At 37.4% G+C, this 22,954-nt stretch overlaps 1 protein-coding gene across 3 annotated transcripts in view; it reads right to left on the reverse strand.

Annotated features, from left to right (window-relative positions):
• The window catches only part of BCKDHB (branched chain keto acid dehydrogenase E1 subunit beta), a 244,293-nt gene that overhangs the window by 110,068 nt on the left and 111,271 nt on the right, over positions 1-22,954 (reverse strand). The gene's annotated exons all lie outside the window — the stretch shown is intronic.

A 22,954-nucleotide genomic window follows, 5' to 3' on the forward strand; every position in this document is an offset into this window, starting at 1 on the left:
CTGCATTTCCAACTGAGGTACCAGGTTCATCTCACTGGGGCTTGTCGGACAGTGGGTGCAGACCAAGGAGCATCAGCCAAAGCAGGACGAGGCATCACCTCACCCAGGAAGCGCAAGCGGTCAGTGAATTCCCTTTCCTAGCCAAGGGAAGCTGTGAAAGACAGTACCTGAAAAATCAGGACACTCCCGCCCTAATACTGCACTTTTCCAATGGTCTTAGCAAACGGCACACGAGGAGATTATATCCCACGCCTGGCTTGGCGGGTGCCATGTCCACAGAGCCTTGCTCACTGCTAGGACAGCAGTCCGAGATTCAGATTGATCTGCAAGGCAGTAGCGAGGATGGGGGAGGGGTGTCCGCCATTGCTGAGGCTTGGCTAGGTAAACAAAGTGGCCAGGAAGTTCGAACTGGGTGGAGTCCACCACAGCTCAAGCAGGCCTGCCTGCCTCTGTAGACTCCACCTCTAGGGGCAGGGCATAGCTTAACAAAAGGCAGCAGAAACTTCTGCGGACTTAAACGTCCCTGTCTGACAGCTTTGAAGAGGGCAGTGATTCTCCCAGCACAGAGTTTGAGATTTGAGAATGGACAGACTGCCTCCTCAAGTGAGTCCCGGACCGCAAAGTACCCTAACTGGGAGACAACTCTGAGTGGGGCTGACTGACATCTCATACAGCCGGCGCCCCTCTGCGATGAAGCTTCCAGAGAAATGATCAGGCAGCAACATTTGCTGTTCTGCAATATTTGCTGTTCTGCACCCTCTGCTGGTTATACCCAGGCAAACAGGGTCTGGAGTGGACCTCCAGCAAACTCCAACAGACCTGCAGCTGAGGGTCCTGACTGTTAGAATGAAAACATACAAGCAGAAAGGAATAGCAGCAACATAACAAAAAGGACATCCACACCAAAACTCCATCTGTAGGTCACCATCATCAAAGATGAAAGGTAGATAAAATCACAAAGATGGAGAGAAAACAGAGCAGAAAAGCTGAAAATTCTAAAATTCAGAGTGCCTCTTCTCATCCAAAGGATCGCAGCTCCTCGCCAGGAGTGGAACAAAGCTGGATGGAGAATCACTTTGACAAGCTGACAGAAGTAGGCTTCAGAAGATCGGTAATAACAAACTTCTCTGAGATAAAGGAGGATGCTCGAATCCATCGCGAGGAAGCTAAAAACCTTGCAAAAAGATTAGACAAATGGCTAACTAGAATAAATAGTGTAGAGGAGACCTTAAATGACCTGATGGAGCTGAAAACCATGGCACGAGAACAACATGACACATGCATAAGCTTCAGTAGCCAATTCGATTAAGTGGCAGAAGGGGTATCAGTGATTGAAGATCAAATGAATGACATGAAGCGAGAGGAGAAGTTTAGAGAAAAAAGAGTTCGAAGAAATGAACAAAGCCTCCAAGAAATATGGTACTATGTGAAAATATCAAATGTGCATCTGATTGGCGTACCTGAAAGTGACGGGGAGAATGGAACCAAGTTGGAAAACATTTTTCAGGATATTATCCAGGAGAACTTCCCCAACCTAGCAAGGGAGGCCAATATCATACTAAATGGGCAAAAACTGGAAAAATTCCCTTTGAAAACTTACACAAGACAGGGATGCCCTCTCGCACCGCTCCTATAAAACATAGCGTTGGAAGTTCTGGCTAGGGCAATCAGGCAGAAGAAAGAAATAAAGGGCATTCAAACAGGAAAAGAGGAAGTCAAATTGTCCCTGTTTGCAGATGACATGATTGTATATTTAGAAAACCCCAATGTCTCAGCCCAAAATCTCCTGAAGTGGATAAGCAACTTCAGCAAAGTCTCAGGATACAAAATCAATGTGCAAAAATCAAAAGCATTCCTATACACCAATAACAGACAAACAGAGAGCCAAATCATGAGTGAACTCCCATTTACAATTGCTTCAAAGAGAATAAAATACCCAGGAATCCAACGTACAAAGGATGTGAAGGACCTCTTCAAGGAGAACTACAAACCACTGCTCAACAAAATAAAAGAGGACACAAACAAATGGAAGAACGTTCCATGCTCATGAATAGGAAGAATCAATATCATGAAACTGGTCATACTGCCCAAGGTAATTTATAGATTTAATGCCATCCCCATTAAGTTACCAATGACTTTTTTCACAGAATTGGAAAAATCTACTTTAAACCTCATATGGAACCAAAAAAGAGCCCACATTGCCAAGACAATCCTAAGTCAAAAGAACAAAGCTGGAGGTATCACGCTACCTGACTTCAAACTATACTACATGGCTATAGTAACCAAAACAGCATGGTACTCGTACCAAAACAGAGATACAGACCAATGGAACAGAACAGAGCCCTCAGAAATAATACCACACATCTACAACCATCTGATCTTTGACAAACCTGACAAAAACAAGAAATGGGGAAAGAATTCCCTATTAAATAAATGGTGCTCAGAAAACTGGCTAGCCAGATGTAGAAAACTGAAACTGGATCCCTTCCTTACACCTTGTACAAAAATTAATTCAAGATGGATTAAAGACTTAAACATTAGACCTAAAACCATAAACACCCTAGAAAAAAACCTAGGTAATACCATTCAGGACATAGGCATGGGCAAGGACTTCATGACTAAAACACCAAAAGCAATGGCAACAAAAGCTAAAATTGACAAATGGGATCTAATTAAACTAAAGAGCTTCTGCACAGCAAAAGAAACTACCATCAGAGCGAACAGGCAACCTACAGAATGGCAGAAAATTTTTGCAATCTACCCGTCTGACAAAGGGCTAATGTCCAGAATCTACAAAGAACTTAAACAAATTTACAAGAAAAAAGGAAACAACCCCATCAAAAAGCGGGCAAAGGATATGAACAGACACTTCTCAAAAGAGGACATTTATGCAGCCAACAGACATATGGAAAAATGCTCATCATCACTGGCCATCAGAGAAATGCAAATCAAAACCACATTGAGATACCATCTCACACCAGTTAGAATGGCGATCATTAAAACGTCAGGAAACAACAGGTGCTGGAGAGGACGTGGAGAAATAGGAACACTTTTACACTGTTAATGGAAGTGTAAACTAGTTCAACCATTGTGGAAGACAGTGTGTCAATTCCTCAAAGATCTAGAACTAGAAATATCATTTGACCTAGCGATCCCATTACTGGGTATATACCCAAAGGATTATAAATCATGCTACTATAAACACACATGCACACACATGTTCACTGCAGCACTATTCACAATAGCAAAGACTTGGAACCAACCCAAATGTCCATCAGTGATAGACTGGATTAAGAAAATGTGGCACATATACACCATGGAATACTATGCAGCCATAAAGGATGAGTTCATGTCCTTTGTAGGGACATAGATGAAGCTGGAAACCATCATTCTGAGCAAACTATCACAAGGACAGAAAACCAAACACCGCATGTTCTCACTCATAGCTGGGAACTGAACAATGAAAACACTTGGACGGACGGTGGGGAACATCACACACCAGGGCCTGTCAGGGGGGCTGGGGGAGGGAAGCATTAGGAGAAATACCTAATGTAAATGATGAGTTGATGGGTGCAGCACACCAACATGGCACATGTATACCTATATAACAAATCTCCACATTGTGCACATGTACCCTAAAACTTAAAAATATAAATAAATAAATAAATAAATAAATAAATAATAAAAAGACTGGAAAAAAAAATATCTTCCACCACTTGGCTGCACTGGAGTCTCTGAGCCTACTCTGGTTTCCGAGGCTGCCGGATTCTCGAGTTGTTATTTGCTCAGTTGAACTCTGTTAAACTTAATGTGGCTAAGATTTTTCTTTTAACAGTTGTTTACTGGATAATTTAAAGATAAGGCTGGGCACGATGGCTCACGCCTGTAATCCCAGCACTGTGGGAGGCCAAGGCCGGTGTATCACCTGAGGTCACGAGTTTGAGACAAGCCTGGTCAACATGGCAAAACCCGATCTATACTAAAAAATACAAAAACTAGCCAGGTGTGGTGGCACATGCCTGTATTCTCAGCTACTCAGGAGGCTGAGGCAGGAGAATTGCTTGAACCCAGGAGGTGGAGGTTGCCATGAGCCAAGATCGCGTCACTGCACTCCCGCCTGGGCGACAGAGCAAGACTCTCAAAAAATAAAATTAAAATTTAAAAAAGATTAAAATCTCCTCAATACCAATTGGAAGGAAAGAAGGGAAGGAAGGAGGAAGGAATTTGGCTTTATAAATTTATGCCACCCAAAACAGAACTTTAAAAAACACATTTAAGTTTTATAACACATTTCAACTAGACATGAAATAGTTTCTATACAACATCCTTGCTCCCTTTCCTTTCCCTCATTCTTCTATTTCAGTCTTCCTTTTTTTTAAATAGCAGTCTGCTCCAGCTGATGGGGATGGCCTGAACCTTTTCTACTTATGAAATAACAAAAGTATCATATTCTGAGAACCTTGCCATGGTAATTACCTTGATTTTCAATTTCTGATCTGAACTAGAAAGTTGAAAGGTTGTGCAGTAGTTAAGCGTATAGGTTTTGGAGTCAGAAAGCCTCGGTTTCAAGCTCTGGTCATGCCAACTTACTGGTTAATGTGAACATGGGCACATCTGAACCTCTCATCTAGAAGACAATAATAGTTCTCATTCCAGAAGTTTACTGTGAAGAGTAAAAAGGTAATAAATGATAAGGTTCTTAACAAGGTATCTGACACATAATAAACACTAAGTATGATGAATTTCTATGAGCTTATTATGAATAATTCTGTAACAGGCATTATTTTTTCACAACCACTGGTATTAATGATCATAAGTTTCACTAGAAATCACCTACATAGTAAATTAATAAAATAGAATCCCTTCTAAATTATTAGAATCTTTGAATTGCAGGTTTAGAAGGTAACTTAAATGTGGTCACCTAGTTCAGTTACTCAATCAGCCAAATGCTTGATTATCCTCAGTGACATCCTTGTTTTCAGCCTCTATCTAAGCATCCTGATAGAAGAATGCTCATTATTTCCTAAGGCCACCTTCCATGCAAAAATTTCCTCCTTAAATGGTGTAAAATCCTATTGTTCTAAAGCATCTACCAAAGACTTTAATTTTGTCCACCAAAACTATAAAGAACCAAGCCAAACTCTCTCAATTTCAGATATTTGAGATATTTGAAAATATCTGAAAAACACTTTCAATTCCCTTATAAAATGCTCTCAGAATGAAATGTTTACAATGTCTTCTACAATAGCATGATTTATATTTCCTTATTCTTCTGTTCGTCCTTTTCCAAACCCACTCCACTGCATCTAAATGTGTCTCAAAGTATATCTACATGAAAAATTTTTTTAATTATTTTACTTGATGTCGAAAGTTGACCTTAGAAAACTATGCATTCCTCTGCAAAATTCTGTATTTTTCCAAGAAGTGATAATAACATTCACTACAAAATATAAGATAAAGTCTCTTTTCATCTCTCTACATATTGACTTACATACATACATACACATAACAGATAAACGAGGCTGCACAGGATATTGGTTAAGAGCACAGACTCTGGAGGTGGACTGCCTGGGTTCAAATCCCGGCTCAACCCTTGTTAGTTTGTGTCTTGGGGCCAATTACTCAAACTCTCAATGCCTCAGTATTTTCAATGTAACTACCTCTGTTAATAAAAGGAATAAATCAGTAAATATATGTAAAATGTTTGAAACAGCTGTACAATGAGAGCTTTAGCTTTTTACCCAAGTAAACAATAGAGAGACCCAGAAACCTAAACTTACATTTATTTTCTTAGATAAAATGTTCACTTTTCCAGCTAAACTACAGTTTGAGTTAAATTTTAAGTAAATGAATATTTACATTATGAACAACAGAGCTAACCAGTGGACTTTCATTTTACAGTTCAAATCAGTTCAACATTGACTGATCACCTAAAAGTCTATCACCTGTTAAATACAAAATTGTATAAAACAGCCCTTCCTTCTAACAGTCCTTGGTTAAGCTGGGAATATGCATGCAATCAAATAACCATAATATATGTAATGCATTCATTATATGGATAAAGTACCTTGGAACACAACAACACAAAGTTAAAGAGAAGAGGCAATAATTCAGTCTGATATTTTATTAAAGAATAACAGCATACCAAAATGGCTAAAGAACAATTGTTTTGAATAGAATTTTGAATAAACTGAGATGGAAAAATTAATTTTACATCCAAACTTAAAAGGCTGCAAAAGCAGCCTTTCCACATGGAGCACAGGTTAAATCGCCTGGCTGACCAGCATTGCCTGATCTTACTGGCAATTAGTCATTAATATCTGAGTTTCAAAGCTAATGAGAGCCATTCCCATCTGAATGATATGACTGACCAGTTGTTCCCAATGCCAGTGCTCACTGAAACTATTTCCCAACAAAGTTTCACTGCTCAGTCAGACTAATTGACCATTGTTCTGTTGCCATCTGTTGTTCATAAAACGCCAAGATGACAAAATAAGATTGTTCAAGAACCAGGCTATGATTTTAAATTACCCTATGCACTACACAAGCAACTGCAAGGAGAATTGGTGGAACACAATTTTATTCCACACAAATATTTCTATAGAAACTAACGGCCACTGGCCTTTGGACACAATTAATGTGGCAATCAAGTGAGAGGAAATATACCTCAAAGATCAATAACATGAGTTTTGATATCAGATTAACCTACATTTTTAGTCCCAGCTCAGACACTAATTCAAAAATAATCTCTTCTACTTTGTAGAAGATACTATTCTGGGAACTGGCTTTTATGTTTTCAGTGATTAACCATAGGTTAGGTTACTTAACTTGTCGAAGGAAACTTGTGAACATGTTTCCTCAAAAGTAAAATGGAAATGATAATAGCAACTCTTCGTTGAGGTTATGAGGTTATAAAAAGGAGCAAGTATAATGGGCCAATGCCTGATATTAGAAGAAATAGCTATGTTTGTTTGTTTGTTATTGACACATAACAGTTGTACCTATTTAAGGGGCACATATGCTATTTGGATACATGCATTTGCAGTGCATACTGATCAAATCAGGGTAACTGAGACATCTATCATCTCAAACACTGATCACATCTTTGTGTTAGGAACACTGCAGATCTTCTAGCTATTTTGAAATATACAATAAATTCTTGTTAACTAGAGTCACCCTACTGTGTTACTGGACACTAGATCTTATTTCTTCTAACTGTATTTTGATACCCATTAACCAGCCTCTCTTCATTCTCCACTCCCCCTACTATTTGCTGGCTCTGGTTACCACTGTTCTACTCAATACCTCCATAAGATCATTTTTCCACCTCCCACATATGAGAACATGTATTTGTCTTTCTTTGCCTGGCTTTCCATCCATGTTACTGCAAATGACAGAATTTCATTTTTTTTTATGGCTGAATAATATTCTATTTTGTGTGTGTGTGTGTGTGTGTGTGTGTGTGTGTGTATTATAACATTTTCTTCATTCATTCATTCATCCATTGATGAGCCCTTAGGTTGATTCCCTATCTTGGCTATTATGAATTGTGCTGCAACATACATGGGAGCGGAAATCTCTCTTCCATAAGTTCTTTTTTTAGTATACACGGCCAGCAGTGGGATTGCTGGATCACATGGTAGTTCTATTTTTAGTTTTCTGGGAGTCTCCATACTGCTTTCCATAATAGTTGTACTAATTTATGTTCCCACCAACAATGTATGAGCATTCCTCTTTCTCCACATTCTTATCAGCATAGCTATTGTTACTGCTGTTACTATAATCTGCTCTGAAAACTAAAACATGAAAGTTTAAGACACTATTGATTATTAAGTTCAAAACCTTTATCCCAATCTGTATTTATATACAAATATAAACTCCCACCCCTCCAGCTAAGGCACATAAACATTCCTATTCTATCTGTGACAATAGCCAAAAAAAAAGTTAAATCTCTAACTAGCACATTGTTTGGTTTCTTCATGGAAATAATAAAGCAAGAGACCAATATGGTCCCTGCCCTGTTAGGAACCTGGCCACTCAGCAGGAGGTGAGCAGCAGGCAAGGTCGCATTACCGCCTGAGCTCTGCCTCCTGCCAGAGCAGCAGCAGCGGCATTAGATTCTCATAGAAGTGCAAACACTATTGTGAACTGTGCATGCGAGGGATCTAGGCTGCATGCTCCTTATGAGAATCTAATGCCTGGTGATCTGAAATAGAACAGTTTCATCTCGAAACCATTTCCCACTCCTCCAGTCTGTAGAAAAATGGTCTTCTATGAAACCAGTCCCTGGTGCCAAAAACGTTGGGAAGTGCTGCTCTATACAACTATTTTTATTTATGTTCTGTTTGGCTTATTGGGGTTTGGAATTTCAGAAAGTAAAAATCATAGCTCCTTTTAGAAGTCTCTGAATAAAACCTGATGTATATAGATTATCATGAAAGAGTACTCAGTCTAACAAATTGAGTCCCTTCAGCAGAGCTCCATTTCATTGAACATTTGACACGCAAAGTAGATAAAATGCAAAGATTAAGAACTACAAATAGGTGTGACCTTTACCTAAAGAAATTCTAAATAATCCTCAGAGCCAGGGAGGCCTAATTAAGATTAATAAGGTTCAGAGAAATAAGAAGCACTTGATTCTGAAAACCAGCAGGAAACTATCGATCTGGAGAGAAAGAATTTAGAGGCAGATTAAGAGCAATGATGTGAACTTTCCCAACATATAAAAGAATGTGAATGTTTAGATAAGTCACGAATTTTGATTCTTAGTTGAGAATGATCTCAAGAAGGTTTCATAGTATATTTACAGGATTCATTTTTAAAGTTATACTAAAATGACTGGAGAAAGGCCACTGCCCTAGAGACAACTAGGGTAATAAAAATCATTAGCCACTTTAAGAAATGGATTAAGGTAGAAATCCAAACTTTTGAATGTAAAATGGAATGGAATTTTTCTTTGTTCCTGGAATTAGGACATTTTAGGCTTACTAGGCTAATGAGATAAGAACAAAAATGGTGCCAAAATGGAAACAATGATTAAGTCCAAAAAAGCCTTTTGTACCTGAAAATATAACAACAAGCACATTAAGCATGAGTATTGGACATATTAGTTGTGCACAGGGAGTATTGAGAGAAAGGAAGAAACAACTTTAAAAACAAAAGACAGCAGAAAAGCATTAAATGAAAACATAAAGTATTAAAATCTACTCATGATATTCCTATTATATTACTATGCAAATTATGCATTCACACAGTGACATGAATGAAAATGAAGATAATGGCTTGATTAAAAGACTCGAGCAATTTTTGTCTTGGATTTCTGTTATTTTTTTAATATGCTTGCCATTAAGAAAGAGAACACACAAACACACATACACACACACTCTCATACATATATAACACAGATATAGATATATATCTATATTTATAAATATAGATATATATTTATAAATTTATAAAATAATTTTACTTACAGGTGATTTACATAGTAATAACCATATCATAAGGAGAATGTAATACATGTAGTATATATATGGTGTATATATACACATACATATACAAATAAATGTATATGTACTATAAAGAGAATATAAACATGTATGTATATAACTGAAAAAGGGGATTCTACTATTCAAAGGAGTCCCATAGTAAATTTCTCTGAAAAAAGAAGAGATGTTTGGAAAAATACTGATACATATTTAGATTTATAAAATAGATCTACTACAAAATCCTAATTAGTTTATTAATTGTAAGGAATGCCTACTTTCCTCTCTCTGTTAACAGTTCTATGGTTGATATTGATCGACTTTAGCTCTCGTTTCCCAATTAGAAGTAGAGATTTAAAAAAAAAGGTTTAAAGAAAGTGCTATAGTGCATTAGACTCAACAGCCAGCACAGGGAAGTGACAGGTGACAGTCTGCCAGTGAAGGAGAAAAGAGCCACTATAATAAGCAGGTAGGATATATTCAAAGTCCAGAGATGCTGTAGGAAATATCTCTATACTTTAATTATCTGAAAGCATTTTGGTATTATAACCTATACCAAAAGATTATGCTGTAATGACACTAAGTTGAAAAAATAGAGGGAATAAATTTTGAATGGTTTATTGGAAGAAGGCAGTGAACTACATGTACTCTGTTTTTAGAAAGTTTGCAGCAGTACAGTGATTTTTGTTGTTGTTGTTGTTTGAGACAGACTCTCACCCTCTCGCCCAGGCTGGACTGCAGTGGTACAATCTCAGCTTATTGCAAACTCCACCTCCCAGGTTCAAGTGATTCTCCTGCCTCACCCTCCCAAGTAGCTGGGACTACAGGTGCATGCCACCACGCCCAGCTAATTTTTTGTATCTTTAGTAGAGAAGGAGTTTCACCGGGTTGGCCAGGCTGGTCTCAAACTCCTGACCTCATGATCCGCCTGCTTCGGCCTCCCAAAGTGTTGGGATTACAGGCATAAGACACTACGGCTGGCCCCAACCACTTTCTTATACTTTATTTGTATGATTTGATTTAATCTTTCCAACAGCACTATGACGTGGGTACTATTATTATCCCCTGTTTTACAAAAGGTTACAGCTTGTATGATACTGAGCATCTTTTCCTACAGTCATTGCCCATTTGGCTTTTCTTTTCAGAAACTGTTCTTTGCCCTGTTTTTACTAGGTCATTTCTAGAGGCACATTGGATGTTAAAGATAATAGCCCTTTTTCTGTTATATGTGTTGCAAATATTTTTCACAGAATAATATTTTTATTTTTGTTTATAATAACTCTGCCATAAAATTCTTTTTTTAAGTAGCCAAATATCTATCCTTTCTTTATAGCTTCTATATTTTCTGCCTTGTTTAAAAACTTTCCTTCAGCACTAGGTTATAATAATATTCTCTTAAATTTTTTTCCATTGTTTTACTTTTTGGTTTTTTATATTTAAAGCATCATACATCAAGTATCTATAATTAAGTAGAATTTACATAAACTGTCAGGACTATTTATTCAGTAAACTATCCTTCCCAAGTGACTTGAAATAGCATTCTTGTCATATATTATCTATTTCTGAGCACTATTTTGTTTTAAGATCTATATTATGAATTGGCAAACCACTGTCAATGAAAAGATCCAGTCACATCCACTGATTTATTTATTGTTTACAACTGCTTTTGCGCTTGCAATGGTTTGAATGTGTCCTCTGGAGTTCATGTGTTGGAAACTTAATTCCCAGTGCAATAGTGTTTGGTGCGACTGTTAAGAGGTTATTAGACAGAGCCCTCATGAATGAAGCTCTCATGACAGAGCCCTCAGGTCATTACAGAATGACTTTATTGTAAGAATGGATTCTTGAAAAAGGAGAAATTTGACCCCCTTCCTTCTCTCTCTTGCACATGCTGTCTTGTCCTTCATCATGGCACAGCAAGAAGGCCCTTGCCAGATGCAGGAACCTCAACCTTAGACATCCTAGCCACCAGAACCATAAAGAAATAAATCTCATGCTTTATAAACTATCCAGTCTGTGGAATTGTGTTAGAGCAACACAAAATGGACTAAAACAGTGCTGTAAGGGCAGAGCTGAATAATTAAGACAGAGCAGATAGCCCACAAAGTTGAAAACATTTACTATCTGGTCCTTTATGGGAAAAAAATTGCTAACCCCCTGATCCATATGTCTATTCCCAGTCATAGCTTGTTTACATGGCATTGCAGTAAATTTTAATTTCAGGTAATAGAAAATCTTCTTCACTGTTTTTTTCTTGGCTATTTGGGGCACGTAAGGGTTTTAAATATTTTTAGGTAGTTTAAAAAAAAAAACCTAGGCCGGGCGCAGTGGCTCACACCTGTAATCCCAGCACTTTGGGAGGCTGAGGCGGGCAGATCACAAGGTCAGGAGATCGAGACCATCCTGGCTAACACAGTGAAACCCCATCTCTACTAAAAAATACAAAAAATTAGTCGGGCGTGGTGGCAGGCACCTGTAGTCCCAGGTACTGGGGAGGCTGAGGCAGGAGAATGGGGTGAACACAGGAGGCGAAGCTTGCAGTGAGCCAAGATTGCGCCACTGCACTCCAGCCTGGGCAACAGAGTGAGACTCTGTCTCAAAAAAAAAAAAAAAAAAAAAAAAAACCTGAAAACTCCTTTGGAATTCAAACTGGGGTTGTATTCGATGGTGTCATGTGCTACTATTTAAGAATATCTAAAAACACAGTATATTTTAGTTTGATTTTAACACCCTTCCTAAGATTTTATTCTTTTCTTTATGCATCCACTGTCTTCCTTGTAAAATTTACTCTAAAGTATTTTATAGTTTCAATTATAAATAGGATATCTTTGTCATTTTCCATTTCTGGCTATTTCTTACTAGTAATATGAGGAAAGCCTATAGATTTTATAAATAATCATTGTATTTCAAGCTTCTTTTCTCAATTCTTTCATTGATTCTAAATTATTTAGTGAAAGTCTTCTGGATTTCGAAGCATACGCTCATATTCACTAAAATACAAATAATTTTACTTTTTCTGTTCCATGTTTATAACAACTCTTTAATTTTCTAGTCTAATTATTTAGACTCTCCAGCATAACATTGATTACTAATGATAAGAGCGGGCATCCCTATTTTGTTCCACTGGTTACTTCCATGACTTCATCTCTTACAATCTTTGCTGACTCTATTACAACCACACCAAGCTTATTGCTGTTCCTCCAACAGGACAAGCATATTCCTGTCTCAGGTCTTTTGCACATGCTATTCATGCTGCCAACTCTTCTTCTCAGATATCAAGTGTCTGCTCAAAAGGCACCACCTGAGAGCAGTGGTCAGTGACAACTATCATCTAACCGTCTATCATAGCCCTTCCCTTCACTCTGCCATTTCTGTAAGTTGCTTCATTTTTCTTCATAAAATTTATCGTGATCTGATTTAAATATGTATTAGTATATCTGTTTACTGATTGCCTCCCTCAATAGTATCTAAGCTCCAAGAGGGCAAAATATTTTCTACTCTGTTTACTTTGTCCTCCATTTCTAGAACACATGGTCCTAGAAGGTGCTCACTGAGTATCTGATAAATGAAAAAAAAACAATGGAATGAATACACAGTTTTAACGAGAATGCTTTCAGGAGATCCTAGTTTGGCAGAATGTCTTCTGTTGTGTTTCAGTGGCCAGTCCTTGCTATAGACTATTGGGCATGTTCAGGCTTCCCTGAGGAGTTCTTAGTCTCCCAAGCCCAGCTCTCCCTGGAAGGTTGGAAGTCCAGGCCCTCACACTAGATGTCTCCACTGCTATACTTTTTAACTCTCATCGAGCAGAGAGAAGAACAAACTTATGAAACCTTCTGAGAGCCCAGGCTGGTGACAAGTTGGGTCAGTACACCTCAAGTCTCTACACACATTCCTGCACATGTGACTCAGGTATGGTTTGAGAGCAGTAGAAGCACCAAAGGTAGCTATCACAAAACCCCCCACCCCAAGCCCACCTAAATAAACATAAAACCCATCTCAAAGCACTGTCTGTGGAAAAAAAAAAAAAAAAATTCAATTTCAAGACAAGTTCTCTAGCTATCTCCCACCTCAACACCCACCTTCATCCTCCTAGAAATTCTGACGCTGCTGTTTTAGGTGCCTGAGAGGAAGCTGAGAGACTTAAGGTGATTTAGATTGCCACCTTTCAAGAATCCCCAGAACTAGTGCTCTCTCTATTAGATGTAAAGTACAATTCAATTTACAAAAATTAGATCTGTTACTACACATTCAGGGAGATGCTCCCACACTTATCTGAGTACCATCTGCTTAAACGTTTTTGAATATTGGAAGCAAAAATGCAAAGCAAAGGTTCAAACAGTTCAAATGGACTTTTAGTTCACTGGAGTTTTTTGGTTTTATCCATGCATTTTCTAAGAAATCCCAGAAATCACAAAAACAAAATTTAAATGAACCATCACATATTCTCACCTGGAAGGAGGAAAGGAGTTTGCTTATTTCTAACAGCATAACTGCCTTCTTGGTCCAAACAGGCATTTCCCAAACTTTCCTGTGGGAAGTCACTTTAAATTTATTCCTCTACTATTGAAGATGACATCTGGCTGGGGGAAACATCTTACATACTTTATTTATTATAAGTTATTTGGAAGACTGTTGCTGTTTGCACAGCGTGTACCCCAATGTCATTCCGAAAAGCCTAATCACCACATATGGTGGTTGGAAAAAGCAACCACTCTCTCATCCCACAATCATAAGAAAGAATATTTCTAACCCCCTACAGTGGGTTTTTTCTATGGTTCACAGGAATAAAAAGCAAGGGAACTAAAATGAGTCACAGACTTACTCTTATTAGAAAACATCTCTACCATTAGTAGATTATTATAATTTTTAAACCCTCACATCAGACTTTAGCCCCACTGTTACCTCAAGCTCAACATTTCAGATTCATAAACATAGGATCCCCTTTAAGGAGTTTTACAGTCACATACCTAAGAACAGATTGCATTATTAACTTCAAGATTGCAGCTCAGGTTACCAAGTATACAGATTTATAGGGCAGTCAAATATGAGAACTGGAGTGTTAATGAGCTAACTGAATGTTAAAGATATAGCATACTTCTGGGACGCAAAACTGGAATTAAATTTATGTAAACTGGAACCCAAATACTTTTCAGAGTGAGCATAATTCATCCATTAGTTTTTTTAAAACATAGAAAAATTAAATTGAAAAGTAAAAAAGCCCTAAAGAGATCAAATAATCCCAATTCAATTTTAAAATTTGGGAAACAAGATAATTTGGAGGGTCCACATGAATCAACTAGACTCCCTAAAGGGAGTTTAGGGGTTTAAGTGACTAAACAATTCTTCAGTGTCCCCAGAAGTTCTCTAATGCTATAATACAATTTACATGGACAACATAAATAACTACATTGCTTTCCTCCAAGAGACTGAAATAACTTCTACAAATTAGACATGATTTACATCTTTTATTTAATATAGACAATCTGTAATACATGTTAAATGCATGTATTTTGTTTAATTTACTTTAGTAATCCAAGAAGTAATCCTATCTTTATTAACTAAAGTATCCAGAGAGGTGTTAACTCACCCAAGAAACTCTTGTTTACCCTTTATTTAATGGTTGCAAACTTTTTTTTAAGACTAGAGAAAAAAAGAAAGTCTCAGTTTTACAAAGTGGAAAGAAGATAAAGAAGAGGTTGACTCACTTGCCCAAGGTCATCCAGCAACCAGTGGAAAAGCCAGGGCCAGAGATTCCTCTCCATGCCTCAGAGCTCAGTGCAGTAACCAGACTACTCAGTCGTCTTATAGCCTGGGGGCCTGCCTACAAAAGGCAGCATAATATGCTTAATGGTAGCAAAGGAAGAAAAGAGTGCATCGTGTTATCCTCAGAAAACGCTGAAGGCAGGCGCCTGCTGCAGAAAAAAACCTGACAGCTACAGCTGGAAACCTTTCTCAACCATTCTCTAAAACAAGTTAAGTAATCCAAGAAAATTCAGCTTCTTACCGTATATTTCTGGTGAGTGACTTTAGGGACACAATTAGTAAAATCAAGAAATGGGAATTATTCATGATTGTCACTCAACAGTTACTTGTCAAAGAACCTAATCTATTGTCCATCCACTCCCACCATCTTCATTTTAACCAGTGGGCCAAAAGGGATGCAAAGTTATCCTACTTTTGTAGCTGTGGCTTGATAAGACGGCTAGAGGCTTCAGTCCAACAAGACCATGCATGCTCTCTCTCAAGATTAATAGTCATGGAAGTTTCAATGCGCCGCCCTTCCCCAGGGATGGAACTGTTACAGACCACAATTTACTTGAGAGATTCTGGTTTTTTAACATCCTTTCCTTGTAACACAAGAACCTTCTCATTGAATGCCCCTATATGGAATGTATTATTGAACTAAATATCTCTCAATAGCCCTGTAGTTTTAAAAATTACCTCATGGAAAAACTAAATATGACTCTACACAATGCAGTGAAATGTTAACATAGTCACTGAAGAATTACTTGACATAAAATAGATATCACCAAAACTCTCACTGCATTATTTGGCAAAATCTATCAGTTATACAGCCTTAAATTTATAGTAAGGTCAATAGACATTTCAAAAACTTGATTTTAGGATTAAGAGTAAACAATATTCCATTTACAAAAATGTAGCTGGTAAATATCTGAGAGCATCTAGCAAAGCACAGTTAACATTATCCTAGGAAAGGAAACGAGTGAATGATTGGTAATTGACAAAACAATGCTAATAACAATACTGAGTAAGGGTTTTTAAAAAGTTTCTAACAATCTAGTTGTATTGCACCAAATGTTAACAATATACAGAACAAGTAAACACTGCCTCATGGAAGCAACAGAATGAAGAAAAGTGGGGAAAAAAATTAGTAAACTATGTGGCCAAACATGGAGAAAATTAAAGCACTATCATGTTGCTGTGAAGGGAAAATGTTGATGGAATTTTTGTGAAACTGAAAGTTTTTGACAAAGGATGCAATCTTGCACAGATACAAAGTACTCTAACAAGTTTATTCAGGAACTGTTCAAAAAACAAAAGCACCTAAGTGACCTTCTAAGAAAAGAATATTCACTCAGACATTATTACCAACATTATATACTATAATATGCCCTATATATTATAGTTGATATTTCATAATAGTGCTGTTAAAAATTAACAGACATTTAAATTTATTCTTGTAAGGACACCACCCTCCCAATATACTTTTTATTCACTTTTTGTCTACAACATCCCCAAAATATATGCATTGCTTAACATATCCAATGCCAAGAAACTATCTTTTCAGGTATTCCAAAACAGAAATATAGAAAGCATTTATCTCCTTCTAGGAAAACAGCTCTACTCTGCATTCAGCTAGTTAAGCCATATCTAAAGGACCATTTTAATGCCATCTTAAGTTAAAGGCCATCAGAGATCGAGACTATGTCCAAAAAATGGTAGTCAGAATAGTGGTGAATCTGCAAATCAGGAGATTTAAATAACATCTGAGAGGAATGGATAGAATACTTAACCTAGATATGAAAGGACTATGAGGAGGCTGCCTTCGAATATTCGAAGGCAAGTTACACACAAAAGGGAAGAATAAGAATCAATAGGTAGAAGTTAGAGAAAAGCAAATTTCAGTTCAACAATGAAAAACTGTAACAACTAAAACTGCACAACAAAAGAACCGGTTGCCTTATTTTATGGGAAAAATCCAGTGGGTGGTCAGCAACCATTTGTCAGGGTGTCACCTTGAAGTGCACAGGGAGATGAACTGGGTGGCTTACAAAGTCTGTGCACTTTTGGCTACTTCATTATTTTCCTACAGGATCTCGGGCAAAACTGACTCTCAGTTGTAAAACTGTGGCAAAAAAGTAGCATTATAATTTTACAGTAGTATAAGAGAGGAAGAAAATACATTTTTCGGGGCCAGGTATAGTGGCTTACTCCTGTAATCCCAGCACTCGGCTTGGGAGGCTGAGGTGGGCAGATTGCTTGAGCTCAGGAGTTCAAGACCAGCCTAGGCAAGATGGCGGAAAGCCCATCTCCACAAAAGAAAAATACAAAATTAGCTGGGTGTGGTGGTGCGCACATATAGTCCCAGCTACTCAGAAGGCTGAAGTGGGGGGATCACTTGAGTCTGGGAGGCAGAGGTTGCAGTGAGCTGAGACTGTGCCACTGCACTGCAGCACGGGCAACACAGTGAGATCTTGTCTCAAAAAAAAAGGAAAGAAAAAAATCTCTTACAGATAATGAAATGCTTGTAGACCTATGCCTGTGGTAAACATCAACCAACCTGATTAAAATGCATAAACATGAGATGAAATATGGTTATTTCATCAGGTTATTATACATGATAGAAGAATAAACCTCATGGGAGCCTTCTGGGCCATTGCGAAGGAAGGAGCATTAGAGTCCCATGAACAGCACCCTAAAGGGAGCCACTGAGACCTGAAAGTGGACGTATGAGTTACTCTGTATCTAACTCTCAAAGAGCAGCTTAGCCACTGGAACATCTGTCTTTAACTCATAATTGTGAAACGTTTTTCAGCTGCCAAACATTTTCAATCACATGGAAACTGAGGTTGTCAGGCTTCCTTAAAATTCCATTCTTCAAAATAAGCCTCTCATCCCTAGAGGGACTAATTAAAAACAAAAATCCACATTTTCAACCATCTATTCTTCTGGTCAGAAATACTAATGAGAAACTAGACTCACAGATAAAAGACTATTTAACAGATTAGTCAATCCCCCTCCACCCTTTGGCACCACCAGCCCAGGCTCCCCTGGAAGAGTTTAACCACACGGAGAGACATACGAAACACGTCTCCAATGATTCACACCAACGAGATTAATAGTTCCAAGCCCCAGTACAGGGACTTGTAGTACTGTTACTACAAATCATATCTGTCACACCTCAAAATCTCAATCTACAAAAATGGAGGATTAATCGCCTCCTTTTTTCCTGCCCACCAATCCAGTTAAAGAAATGTCTAGAAAATATCAGAAAGAGTTAATGCAAAATAGTATCAGAATTAATGCTATACTAAGGCTTCTACCAGTAAAACTCATAAGTAGTTCCAAGATTAAAATAAAGAAAAAATAGTTAAGAGCCAAGAGAAAGGGGTCATTTTATTATTTTCTAAAACTGACATAAGAAATTAGAAATTTATAGAAAAATGCCCTAACAGAAGATGACTTAACGACATTATTAGTAATGTGAATGTAACCAAAGGAAAATTAATGATTAGAAGCAAAGCACCAGTACCCTGCAGCTTTTAGAAAGAAACTAACAAGAACTCATTTATCTAGCACTGTAGGGGGCTGAGTTATTCAACACATTTGAGAGTTAGCTCCACTCATACCTTTAAGCAGTAAGATTGTATTTCAAACACAGCATATAGAACAGAAATTAATCTCTTCACAATGACAGATATAATTTGGAATATCAATTATAATACTATGCTATCAAGGTAGATGTTTACCTTGTTTCTATATTAAACGAATACAAATGGCTGTGATTTTTAAAACTATATTCTTTTGTACTTTTAACAGATTTTTCTTTTCCCATCAGTTATCTTATTTTCAGGCTATCAATATATCACCTTTAGATCATTCCAACATCCCTACTTCATCAACATAACTTTTCCCCATCTTCTAATGTGTTGCTTCCAATCTAATGTGGGCTACGAAACTAAGTAAAAAGTTTGTTAGAATTCTATGTAAAGTAAAAGTTGATGGGATATGATTAAGGGCCTAGTAGCCACTCTTATAAACTAAATGTATGTGCTTTTATGCATGGGTTTTTGGTAGCGCCTCAAGCTGCTTAGAAGTCCTCTTCTACCTACTTCAAGATTCTTAGCCACATCCTAAAAAACTGAGATTTCGTGAAACCCAATCTCTTAGGGAGAAATAGATAAGGATATTAAAAACTACAACACTAAGGGATATCTATTCTGAAACAGATGGATGGAAAATGCCATGGGAACACTAAGAAGACAACTCCAAGGCAGACTTAAAAGACAATGGGAAAAAAGATCAGGAAAAGCTCCACAAAGGAAAAAACCTGTAAACTCAGCGTTGAAAGACTTATCAGATCTTAGATCCATCCAGGGAAAGAAGGGACAGAGGAAAAAGCAATGAGTCTGTTTTTGCAATGAGTCTTTGTTTAGCTGTCAATCAGGAGGGCCATATTTTTCACATGCAGGTATCTTTCTAGCAAAAGTTGTTTCACTGGACCTTTATTGGGTTTAGAGTTGAAGATTCAGATTCATAGCTGCCAATTAAATGACTTGTTTTTAATTGACTTATCGCAATAATATTAATTGTGTTGCCCAATAATGATTTGCCAGCTTTGTCATATAAAATTAGGTAAACTTTAAGTGAACTAACTCAGTAACAGAAAATCAAACACTGGATGTTCTGACTTATAAGTAGGAGCTAAACAATGGATACATACAGACACAAAGATGGAAATAGTAGACACTGGGGACTCCAAAAGGAGGGAACCTGAGAGGGGGGCAAAGGTTGAAAAATTACCCACTGGGTACAATGTTCAGTATTTGGGTAATGGGTACATACACTAGAAGCCCAATCCCCAGCAGTACACAATGTACCCAGGTAACAAACATGCATGTGTACCCCCGAATCTAAAATAAAATAAAACTTTAAAAAATAATAATAAAATTAGGAAACGCCATTGGAAGGATACACTGTTTTAGGAAGCCCAATTCTGAATTGTGGCTATTGGAAAAAGAAACATATAAGATACTCGGTATTTGGCTGTAAGTGCCAAATTCTTTTACTCAAAAACACTAATTATGCAGAAACTTTCTGCTACCTTTCTCAGTAAGCCAGAAATCTATATAATGAAGTTGATACTTTCAATTTTCTACTTAAGAATTCAATCAGTTCAAATTGGGCCTTATAAATATCACGCTTAATGTCTGCTATCATCGTTTTCATTCATCATCATTCAGTCGTTCCAGACAAATGATAAAACATAAGAATATAGATTAGAAGAGATGAAAATAGGTTTTACTTACAGAATATGATTAACCACCTAGAAAATCTCAGAAAATCAACAAAGAAACTATTAAAATAAATAAGATTTTGGTGAAATGACAGTATATAGACTAAGACACACAAATAATGCTGCCTATTAAAAAATAAGAACATGTAATAGAGAAACTTTCCAGTTCACGATGACAGACTGAATATATGCTTTCATGTCCCTTTTCTCTCAAGACAGGACATGAATACAAAAGGAAAAACCTGTAACAGCAAAAACAACAAAGTTGGGAAGGGGTAGTGACTATCAGACAAAAGAGACTGAATAAGTCTCTTGTGGGTGTGTGATGAAAATATAAACAAAGAGTAGAGGAAGTTAATGCTGACATAAATGGAGGTACAGTGGAAGAAATAGCTAATCTCCCAGAGAGAAGCTGAGCTCATGAGCAGGTAGAGAGATGAGTATAAGAACTGAGAATAGTAACAACAGAATTAAATAACACAGTTGTATCAATTGCTCCACATCCCCCAAATAAAACCCAAATAAAAAGGATGATGCCACAGATAATCAGGCAAATAGCCAGGTGCAGTGGCTCACACCTGTAATCCCAGCACTTTGGGAGGCCAAGGTGGGTAGATCACAAGGTGAGGAGTTCGAGACCATCCTGATCAACATAGTGAAACCCCATCTCTACTAAAATTACAATAATTAGCCAGGTGTGGTGGTGGACACCTGTAATCCCAGCTACTTGGGAGGCTGAGGCAGGAGAATTGCTTGAACCCAGGAGGTGGAGGTCGCAGTGAGTGGAGATTGTGCCACTGCGCTCCAGCCTGGGTGACAAGAGCAAAACTCCATCTCAAAAAAAAAAAAAAAAAAAAGAAAAGAAAAGAAAAAGAAAATAAAACAATTTGATAAAAATCATTCAAATTGCCTACAAAGACAGGCTTATCCTATGAGCACTGATGTCCAAGAATCAAGAGTACCCCATTTGCTAACCTAGTGGCAACCGCTTCTGCTTAAGGATGAACTTCTTATTCATTTACCCTAAAGCAATGTCTCATCCATGTGCACAGATCTATGCAACTTTTTCCGTAGTGGAAAAGTCTAGAGAAGAAAGAGACATAAAGGAAAACTGAATAATCAACAACCACAAATGAAGAAAAGAACTATGACCAAAAAAAAAAAAAAAAAAAAAAAACAACCTACTGAAGAAACAGATAATCTATAGACTATAACTTGAAAAAAAATGTATATACCCATAACAATTGAAGAAAAATACATGACAAAAAAAAAAAAAACACTACTGAAGAAACAGATAATCTATAGACTGTAACTTGAAAAAAATGTATATACCCATAACAATTGAAGAAAAATACATGACAAAAAAAAACAAAGCATGATATAAAAAGAATTGAGTACAAGGGGGACATTTTGATTGATGAGATTGAAATATTAAAAAAATTAAATCATACAATAAAGGAAATATGCAGAACACTGTAAAAACACAACAGGAGAAAACTAGGAGACAAAAAATGAGAAACAGAGAGAATCAACCTAGCAGGTCTATCAAACAACTGCTAAGAGTTTTTTGAAAAGAAAATATACAAAAAAGAAAGAATATAAGTATCCTTAAATATGTAGGCCATTCCCAGAGGAAAGCCATGAGAGGCAAAGCAAGATGAGTGAAACAGACTCACATTTAGATTCACACCTGTAATATTTCAGTATAAAATGTATCAAAAAATCACAGAAAAACAAACACACAGAGAGATCATGTAAAAAAAAAATAATAAGAAGAATCAGGGTGGCATCAAAATTTTCTACCCTGAAGTGACACTAGTATATAATGAAGCACTATCTTCCAAGTCCTAAGTAAAAGTTACTATGAACCTAGAATACTATATGTAGCCAAATATCAAGCAAATGTGAGTCCAAATAAAAACATTTTACCTAACGCAAGTGTCAGAAAACCTTCTGCACTCAATACACCCTTTGCTTTAAAAAGTTAATTATGAATGTACTCCAACAAAATGAGAAAGACACCCATAAAAGAGCAAATCACAGGACCCAGGAAATGGTGCCTTTAAGAGTGAAGTGGAGAAACATGCCTGGCGATTGTTGTGCAGCAGGTATAGAGAAGGGTAGTCAAGACTGGAAAAGGAAATTAGAGAACTAAGAGTAGGCTGGGTGTGGTGGCTCACTCTTGTAATCCTAGCCCTTTGGGAGGCCAAGGTGGGTGGATCACCCGAAGTGAGGCGTTTGAGACCAGACTGACCAACATGGTGAAACCCCATCTCTACTAAAAATACAAAATTAGCCGGGCATGGTGGTGTATGCCTGTAATCCCAGCTACCTGGGAGTCTGAGGCAGGATAATAGTTTGAACCCAGGAGGCAGAGGTTGCAGTGAGCTGAGATCACACCATGCACTCCAGCCTGGGTGACAAGAGCGAG

This window comes from Macaca mulatta, chromosome 4 (genome assembly GCF_049350105.2).
Source record: "Macaca mulatta isolate MMU2019108-1 chromosome 4, T2T-MMU8v2.0, whole genome shotgun sequence".
In the NCBI taxonomy this organism is placed as follows: Eukaryota; Metazoa; Chordata; class Mammalia; order Primates; family Cercopithecidae; genus Macaca; species Macaca mulatta.